This window comes from Triturus cristatus, chromosome 5_1, assembly GCF_964204655.1.
Source record: "Triturus cristatus chromosome 5_1, aTriCri1.1, whole genome shotgun sequence".
Classification (NCBI taxonomy): domain Eukaryota; kingdom Metazoa; phylum Chordata; class Amphibia; order Caudata; family Salamandridae; genus Triturus; species Triturus cristatus.
Genome location: NC_140587.1, coordinates 219,582,235 through 219,591,430, shown reverse-complemented (window position 1 = coordinate 219,591,430; position 9,196 = coordinate 219,582,235). Strand labels below are relative to the sequence as shown.

General features: G+C 45.2%; 1 long non-coding RNA gene across 1 annotated transcript; it reads right to left on the bottom strand.

Annotated features, from left to right (window-relative positions):
- Window positions 1–670: 670 nt before the first annotated feature.
- LOC146830665 (uncharacterized) lies at window positions 671–7,914 on the bottom strand. Its single transcript, XR_014961470.1, has 2 exons — window positions 7,132–7,914; window positions 671–4,148 (listed from the first exon to the last, which is right to left on the bottom strand). It is a non-coding gene; the product is annotated as an uncharacterized LOC146830665 (long non-coding RNA).
- Between the last annotated feature and the right edge of the window lie 1,282 nt (window positions 7,915–9,196).

Here is a 9,196-nt window from a genome sequence, read left to right as displayed (position 1 = left end):
CAGCTACAAAGTACTCGCGGTTCCTGTCGAACCCAGATACTCCTACCTCAACGCAGCTACAAAGTACTCGCGGTTCCTGTCGAACCCAGATACTCCTACCTCAACGCAGCTACAAAGTACTCGCGGTTCCTGTCGAACCCAGATACTCCTACCTCAACGCAGCTACAAAGTACTCGCGGTTCCTGTCGAACCCAGATACTCCTACCTCAACGCAGCTACAAAGTACTCGCGGTTCCTGTCGAACCCAGATACTCCTACCTCAACGCAGCTACAAAGTACTCGCGGTTCCTGTCGAACCCAGATACTCCTACCTCAACGCAGCTACAAAGTACTCGCGGTTCCTGTCGAACCCAGATACTCCTACCTCAACGGCAGCTCCAAAGTCCTCGCGGTCCCAGACGGACCCAGGTACTCCTGCCTAGACAGCAGCCTCACACGTGCTCATCCTATGGTTACCACGACATGCAACAGGGGAATCGGTACCACTATGTATCAGATCACACAAGGACTGTTAGTTGAGCACAACCTGTTCTCCAGTTTGAGGAGCTCCCTTCTCCCTTGTTCAGTTACCACTTACCTGTCCAGGATCGTCCTCTGTACAGATCAAACTACAACTGACTAGAAGAATAGGCCATCCTCTCATACAAGAACACGCAGCACATGTTGGTTCATTACAATCGGGACACTTTATTAGTCATTACATACGCAGTCACATAACATTGCATCATAGCACACGACCTACAAAGAAAAGTAAAAGGTCAAGTTGTATACTCTAATAGTAATCCATTATATATATAGACAACCTGCAAGGAAAGTAAAAGGTCAAGTTGTATACTCTAATAGTAAAGGGTTAACGTCACCTGGTTATATACTCAAAGGTCATCTAGGTTCCCTTTCCGTCTGCGCCTTGGCTTCGCCTGGAAGTCACACCTCTGCAGTCACAGATTTACTCCCTTCTCTTTTTCCTCCGAGTCACTGGAACCTCCTCCTCATCAGCTGATCTCTCCTCTTTAGATTCAGGTTCATCATCTGTCTTCCCTGGAATAAGTAGTAGCTTTACTGCTAACGGCCAGATGCCGCCTATGGTCTAGAAGCAAGTGCCAGTCTCTGCCTCAGACTTTCACTAATATAGATGTGCATTCTCTCATGGAAATTTCCAGCTCGAAACCTGCCGCCCACCAAATTCCTGTACCTCCCCGTGCCAAGGACACGTTCCCAGCCGGCCGGCCTGTTGTAGTGTCTTCAGCATGAAGGAGAATACAATCCTTCGATAAGGGCCGGCCTGAACCGGTTCTCTCCAAGCGAATAACACCTCCTAACTAAAACACTGCCTATGACCTAGAAACTTCCCAAGCTGCTAGAGCAGGAGGAAAGATGGAGTCTCTCCCATTTAAGGCCTACCAGGCCTGAATGCAGCACAGCTCCATTAGATACCCTTACTACAGAACATATTACCCCTAATGCTAACAAATCTATCCCCTAGGATATGTATGCAAACCCTGATCTATGGGGAAGAACACAGGGTCATGTTGAAGTGCCTAATAAATAGGCTCTATACACTACTCTAACCCTTAGACTTGAATGGAAAGAGACTGAAGTCACATAGACTGCCCTGCAACACCGGAAGGCCGGGAAAATCGAGCAGTACATTCCACCCTTGACTTCAGTCTATTATACATTCAATAAACATGCTTTCCCGTTTAAGGCCTACCAGGCCTGAATTCAACACAGCTCTATGAAATACCCTCACTATAGGGCAAGTTATCCTCAAGGCTACCGAATCTATCCCCTAGGATATGTATGCAAACCCTGATCTATGGGGAAGAACACAGGATCATGTTGAAGTGCCTAATAAATAGGCTCTATACACTACTCTAACCCTTAGACTTGAATGGAAAGAGACTGAAGTCACATAGACTGCCCTGCAACACCGGAAGGCCGGGAAAATCGAGCAGTACATTCCACCCTTGACTTCAGTCTATTATACATTCAATAAACATGCTTTCCCGTTTAAGGCCTACCAGGCCTGAATTCAGCTCCATGAAATACCCTTACTATAGGGCAAGTTATCCTCAAGGCTACCGAATCTATCCCCTAGGCTATGTATGCAAACCCTGATCTATGGGGAAGAACACAGGATCATGTTGAAGTGCCTAATAAATAGGCTCTATACACTACTCTAACCCTTAGACTTGAATGGAAAGAGACTGAAGTCACATAGACTGCCCTGCAACACCGGAAGGCCGGGAAAATCGAGCAGTACATTCCACCCTTGACTTCAGTCTATTATACATTCAATAAACATGCTTTCCCGTTTAAGGCCTACCAGGCCTGAATTCAGCTCCATGAAATACCCTTACTATAGGGCAAGTTATCCTCAAGGCTACCGAATCTATCCCCTAGGCTATGTGTGTAGGCCCTGAGCTATGGGTAGGAGCACGGGATTGTGTCACAAATGTCTAATAGCTAGGCCCTATTCACTACTCCAGTCCTTAGACTCGGATGGAAAGAGACTGAAGTCATATGGATTGCCCTGCAACACCGGAAGGCCGGGAAAATCGAGCAGTACATTCCACCCTTGACTTCAGTCTATTATAAAAAAAAACGAACTGATCTATGTCTAGTACCAAGTGTGCAGAATTGAAGCATTGAAGGAATACACGTGAATAAAGCAACAGATAGAAATCAAAATGCCGATAATAATCAGAATACCTAACAATCGTGTCCATGTTTAAGCAAAAGATAATCAATGGCTGCTCTATTTTGCAAAATGGCTCTACGTTCACCCTGGGCGTCTAATAGTAAGTCGGATAAGACTGTAGAAGTATTATTAATAGATTTGACCATCCAGCAGGCCATTTTCTAAATAGATTTGGCATTATAGACTGCCAAAGCAGAAACACCAATAATTCTCATCCACACAACTTTACACCCACAGAGAAATTTGAAGCAAGGTAGAGTCAAAAGGCAGAATCACATTAGACCACGTCAAAGCCAATAGGTCGAAATCATAATTCACCTAACCCAAATAACATTATACGCTAAATCCCTCAGTATACAACATTGAGCACATGTGTGCACCACCACCCACAAGACTGCACCTCAACATACCATCCCTTCTATTCTTGGAAAGACTATTACACTAAAAGGCAGAGCACACTTAAGTCAGTACAGAATGGTGGTGGTTGAGGGTCACCATAGGGTGTCAGACCACAAGTGGCTGATTCACTACCTTGCACCCCATGACCCTTGATCATCACCATTCGCATATGTCAAAAACAAAATCTAGCAAATAGCAACTGTATTACATAAGTGAAAAGAAAAATGATCATGAAAGTACTGCATATCGCAGTTGAAAGCAACTAAATTAAAAGTCACAACTACTAAAAAGCACATGTCGAAACAGCAACTCATATTGTGAAGCTGCCACACAAAAATACATAGCTCAACACAAAGCATGACTTGAAAAGCAGCAAAAAAAAAAAAACTCATCAAAGGTATGTGATAATCACTGTAGAGCAAATAAAGTTCGCATTCTCCAAACACATGTAGGAGCCACAACTACAGGAGCAGCTAGAAATAGCTCATAGACATCCGGATACACGTGGAATGGATACAGAAAATAAATCAAGCAAGCTATTGAACGGTCCCAATGCTTCTAATGATTAAACTGGAAACTCCACTGTCAAACTCAGATATAGTAGCAAAAGCCACAAGTTATCACCGTTCACTAACCCAAAAAAAAAAAAAGTATCTACTCAGAGTGCTGCAGAGCGTCTCTATTCATGTCCATCCCTAAAAAAAAAAAAAAAAAAAAAACAGTCCTGCAGTATGAAAAAAAAACACACCGCCTTCATGCAAACAACGTTGGCCGCACGTGAAGGAAAAAAGTTCCATACTTCGACGATCCCATGTCGCTTGGAAAGAAGCAGGCCATCATGCTCTCCGGTACACATCAGCAGCTGTATCTTCTTGATAAGGGAGGACCCCATGCAGTCTGGATAGCCACCGGCATCAGCCGCCACCGTCTCGTATTACTCCAGGCTTGGGGGGGGGGAGGGAAGGGAAGGGGGGAGGGGAGGGGAGAGGGAGGGCCCCACTCACACGGGAGAAGGGAGTCCCACTCACACGCGGAGAACTGGGCGAATCTGGAAAAGAAACAAGAATCACTATTCTTGCAAAGAACATTTTCAAAAGTACAATATTTTAATTTCTGTCTATATAGGTCTCCTCCAGCTCTGGGGAATCGTGTAATAATACCACTAACACGTTAGCCTCTAAAGTCTTGATAAAATCCCTCTGTTTCAATACACAGCAAGAAGGGCTGGGGCAGTCTCCTTCTCTGACTTCTCTCAGTGCACCCCTCACAAGTTCAGCCCCCCTTCACAAATCTCCGCGGACTCTAAATGGCCTCTTGCCAAAGATAACAAGCAGGGACTACTCCGCCTTCAAGGTTGGAGAGAATTGCACGCCTGCCAACTCACTTGGACTGTCTGCGACTCTGCTCATGGGGGGGGGGGCCTGCGCCTGTGCAAGCCTCCCAGACAGTTATGCCCAGGAAGCTGTCTCTACCCACGGAGGAGAGGAGCTGAGATGAGATGACCCCTCCCGTAGGAATTCCTTCCCGGACTTCACAGAACTCAACGCAAGGCTCCCAAACAGCAATCTAAAAGACGCTGTCAAATGACCCACTGCCAGAACAGCTATTTTACAGGTCTGAGAGGAAAAATAGCTGTAACTACTGCTTACCTCAAGCAAGCTCAATCTGAAAATGCTCTCCCATAGGTAAATCACATAGCCTCTAACCCAGCTTTGTTCAGTATTTGTTGGGGCGCAAAAGCACAATATGTGCCCAGCATCGGAAATTAAAAGGGACCTATTAATTCCCTGCACTTTCCTGTGACTATAAAGGGGCACATTGCTCTAGAAGCACCTTAGGAAATAAATGTACATGTTAATGAAGAGACCACATATCAGACTCATTGTACAAAATCAGCTGTGCACATCGAAAATCACATTGTTGCAATCATCTTGTAAAGCAAAATATATCATACAGAGTCAAGTGTAAATTATGTCCGCAACCGGTGATCGAGAAGCTTACAACATGAGTCTGTTTACTTTTATGCACATTCCATGCAGGCTGAGAAAGCTCCCTAGAGGAATTAATTAAAACCGCCTGCGTAGCTCATAGCCTGCCAGCATTCTTTGTTACACTAATCAAACCTGAATCATTCTGGCATGGAAAAGTGAACAACTTCACAGCCTGGTACACGTTTAATTTTGACGTCAAAGATATATTAGCAAACTGGGCATCAACCAGCTCTGTGTTCAACTTACTACGTTCTCATTGCAAATGCCCACATGTGTAATGCATGGTAACCAACACATGAAAATAACACCGCTGTCTCTCTCCAAGATGCCATCAATCACCTGCTGAATAACACCCTGCCTTGCAACTACGGAGACTGGAATTTCAAGGGAGTTCCACGTTTCAGAGCCACGATGTGAGATCTTACATGCACTTTACAACTGAAAACAGTAGATATGCATTCCTTAACTAACACTTGAAAGGGATCCAGCCCTCTCTGCCTCACGTAGCAAGCTATTTACAAGCACCCTTCAGAAGACACGCTGAAATACACACATACCAATTCTAAAGCAGCACAATGAGCTCACTTCACGAGCCAGCACATCATACCGTCCGCCCCCATTCAAATAAATCAAGTGATGTTCAAAAGTCTGTCTCCAATTACTCAGCCCACTCCCAGGCTAGGGCTTCACAAGGCATTGAATCCCAACCGGGAATATCAATGGGCAACTTAAAAGCATATGTACAATGGTAAGAACAGATTGCAAAAAAGAGAGAAGAAGAGAAAGAAAAGAAAGAAGAAGGCTAGACACAGCAATATATCACAAAGAACATACAAACAAAGTCACGCACACACTAAAAACAAACACGGGACCACACAACGCACACAGAATACGTAAACTGTTCACAACGCCAAATGTTCTGCTTGGGTTTTTCCTCCTGATAGAACCTGCTCCACAGAGCCTTTTTAACCCAAACCAGAACGTTACCCCCTCCTTAGGGCCTTTTTACACCTAAATAACCACATATAAGTACCACCTAAGGACAGGGAATTCCTATAGAGATATATATATATATACTGGTGGCGGTCTCGCGGTTCCTGTCGAACCCAGATACTCCTACCTCAACGCAGCTACAAAGTACTCGCGGTTCCTGTCGAACCCAGATACTCCTACCTCAACGCAGCTACAAAGTACTCGCGGTTCCTGTCGAACCCAGATACTCCTACCTCAACGCAGCTACAAAGTACTCGCGGTTCCTGTCGAACCCAGATACTCCTACCTCAACGCAGCTACAAAGTACTCGCGGTTCCTGTCGAACCCAGATACTCCTACCTCAACGCAGCTACAAAGTACTCGCGGTTCCTGTCGAACCCAGATACTCCTACCTCAACGCAGCTACAAAGTACTCGCGGTTCCTGTCGAACCCAGATACTCCTACCTCAACGCAGCTACAAAGTACTCGCGGTTCCTGTCGAACCCAGATACTCCTACCTCAACGCAGCTACAAAGTACTCGCGGTTCCTGTCGAACCCAGATACTCCTACCTCAACGGCAGCTCCAAAGTCCTCGCGGTCCCAGACGGACCCAGATACTCCTGCCTAGACAGCAGCCTCACACGTGCTCATCCTATGGTTACCACGACATGCAACAGGGGAATCGGTACCACTATGTATCAGATCACACAAGGACTGTTAGTTGAGCACAACCTGTTCTCCAGTTTGAGGAGCTCCCTTCTCCCTTGTTCAGTTACCACTTACCTGTCCAGGATCGTCCTCTGTACAGATCAAACTACAACTGACTAGAAGAATAGGCCATCCTCTCATACAAGAACACGCAGCACATGTTGGTTCATTACAATCGGGACACTTTATTAGTCATTACATACGCAGTCACATAACATTGCATCATAGCACACGACCTACAAAGAAAAGTAAAAGGTCAAGTTGTATACTCTAATAGTAATCCATTATATATATAGACAACCTGCAAGGAAAGTAAAAGGTCAAGTTGTATACTCTAATAGTAAAGGGTTAACGTCACCTGGTTATATACTCAAAGGTCATCTAGGTTCCCTTTCCGTCTGCGCCTTGGCTTCGCCTGGAAGTCACACCTCTGCAGTCACAGATTTACTCCCTTCTCTTTTTCCTCCGAGTCACTGGAACCTCCTCCTCATCAGCTGATCTCTCCTCTTTAGATTCAGGTTCATCATCTGTCTTCCCTGGAATAAGTAGTAGCTTTACTGCTAACGGCCAGATGCCGCCTATGGTCTAGAAGCAAGTGCCAGTCTCTGCCTCAGACTTTCACTAATATAGATGTGCATTCTCTCATGGAAATTTCCAGCTCGAAACCTGCCGCCCACCAAATTCCTGTACCTCCCCGTGCCAAGGACACGTTCCCAGCCGGCCGGCCTGTTGTAGTGTCTTCAGCATGAAGGAGAATACAATCCTTCGATAAGGGCCGGCCTGAACCGGTTCTCTCCAAGCGAATAACACCTCCTAACTAAAACACTGCCTATGACCTAGAAACTTCCCAAGCTGCTAGAGCAGGAGGAAAGATGGAGTCTCTCCCATTTAAGGCCTACCAGGCCTGAATGCAGCACAGCTCCATTAGATACCCTTACTACAGAACATATTACCCCTAATGCTAACAAATCTATCCCCTAGGATATGTATGCAAACCCTGATCTATGGGGAAGAACACAGGGTCATGTTGAAGTGCCTAATAAATAGGCTCTATACACTACTCTAACCCTTAGACTTGAATGGAAAGAGACTGAAGTCACATAGACTGCCCTGCAACACCGGAAGGCCGGGAAAATCGAGCAGTACAGTGAGTCAACAGGAAAAGGTAAAATAAAACCACTAAAATACAGCAAAGAAAAAAATAGTCAATCAAGTTTAGTAGGTGTGCATATCACTGTGTATGCTCTAAATACCTGAATGAAGGGACACTCGACTTTAGAGTATAGTGGACCTCCATAAAGACTACTGCTCATAGCTCCAGTCATCGACCAGCACCTTACAATAAAACGGCATTGCTCTGGTACACTGGGGTTAAATTCCAATGTGTGGTGAGCGACGTAAGTAAGGGCATTGATTTCACGGCCAGCCCACTGTGAAGTGGTTCGACATTCCGAGGATAGCGTGAACGTGCACTACCAATATGGTGGTAGGCTAGCGCACCTCACACTGAGTGGTAGAGCTCATTGGGCTTTGTCGGATGAAGTTGCTGCAGTAGCGCACAGAGAAGCATTCACGGTGAGCCTCCTCCTTGCTTCTGATCTTTTGCAGTGGCAAGAAACAATGAAGGGACCCTCCAGAAAGCAAGACAGTTCACCGCCTTGCCAGCAGCTCTAATCCAGGAACCAGGCACGTAGCTCACTGCATTGCCAGCAACTCTGCTCCGAGGGCAAGTCATGCAGGTTTTTTCATGTGGCCGGATCGTCGCCACAAATGTGAAGTAAGGACTCAGAGGCGAGAAGAAATAACTTCACAAGTTTTAATGTAGAAAGGCCACACGGTTGAACCGCAGTACAAGCTTCTCTGCTGGACACTAACAACTGCTCCTTTTTAAAGCATACCATTCCATGCTACCTAGATTGCAAACAAATGGAATTCCACAGTAAAAATCTATTATGTGACACATAAATAAAAAGGGTAAGGCTGAAACTAAACAGTGCTATAAAATATGAACTATCACAACTGCTCATGCAAAACCTACATACTACATATTTTTTGTAGAAAATCATGATTTTTATAAAAATTGCCATTTTTACTAAAAATAGAAAAATGCTAATCAGTGGAAAATGATTTTCCAATTTAGAAAAAAGGGAGAAAAAAGCAGCTGTGCACAGTCGAGGTTGACCACACTTGGTGGCCAGGCCGTATAGCAAACTCCTTTCTGCATATACAACTGGCATTGGCTGACTGCAGAGGGTTGTGTGAAGGGCATGGCAGCAGGCCGGCCGCAGAAGGTAGTGTGCAGGGCCTGGCCACTGGCTAAGCCCTTCTGTCAACCCAAGTACTCTTTGCCAATGACTGTGCGTACCAGAGATTGGAACTTAAGTACATTTTATAAATAAATATATATATATATATAATTCTCT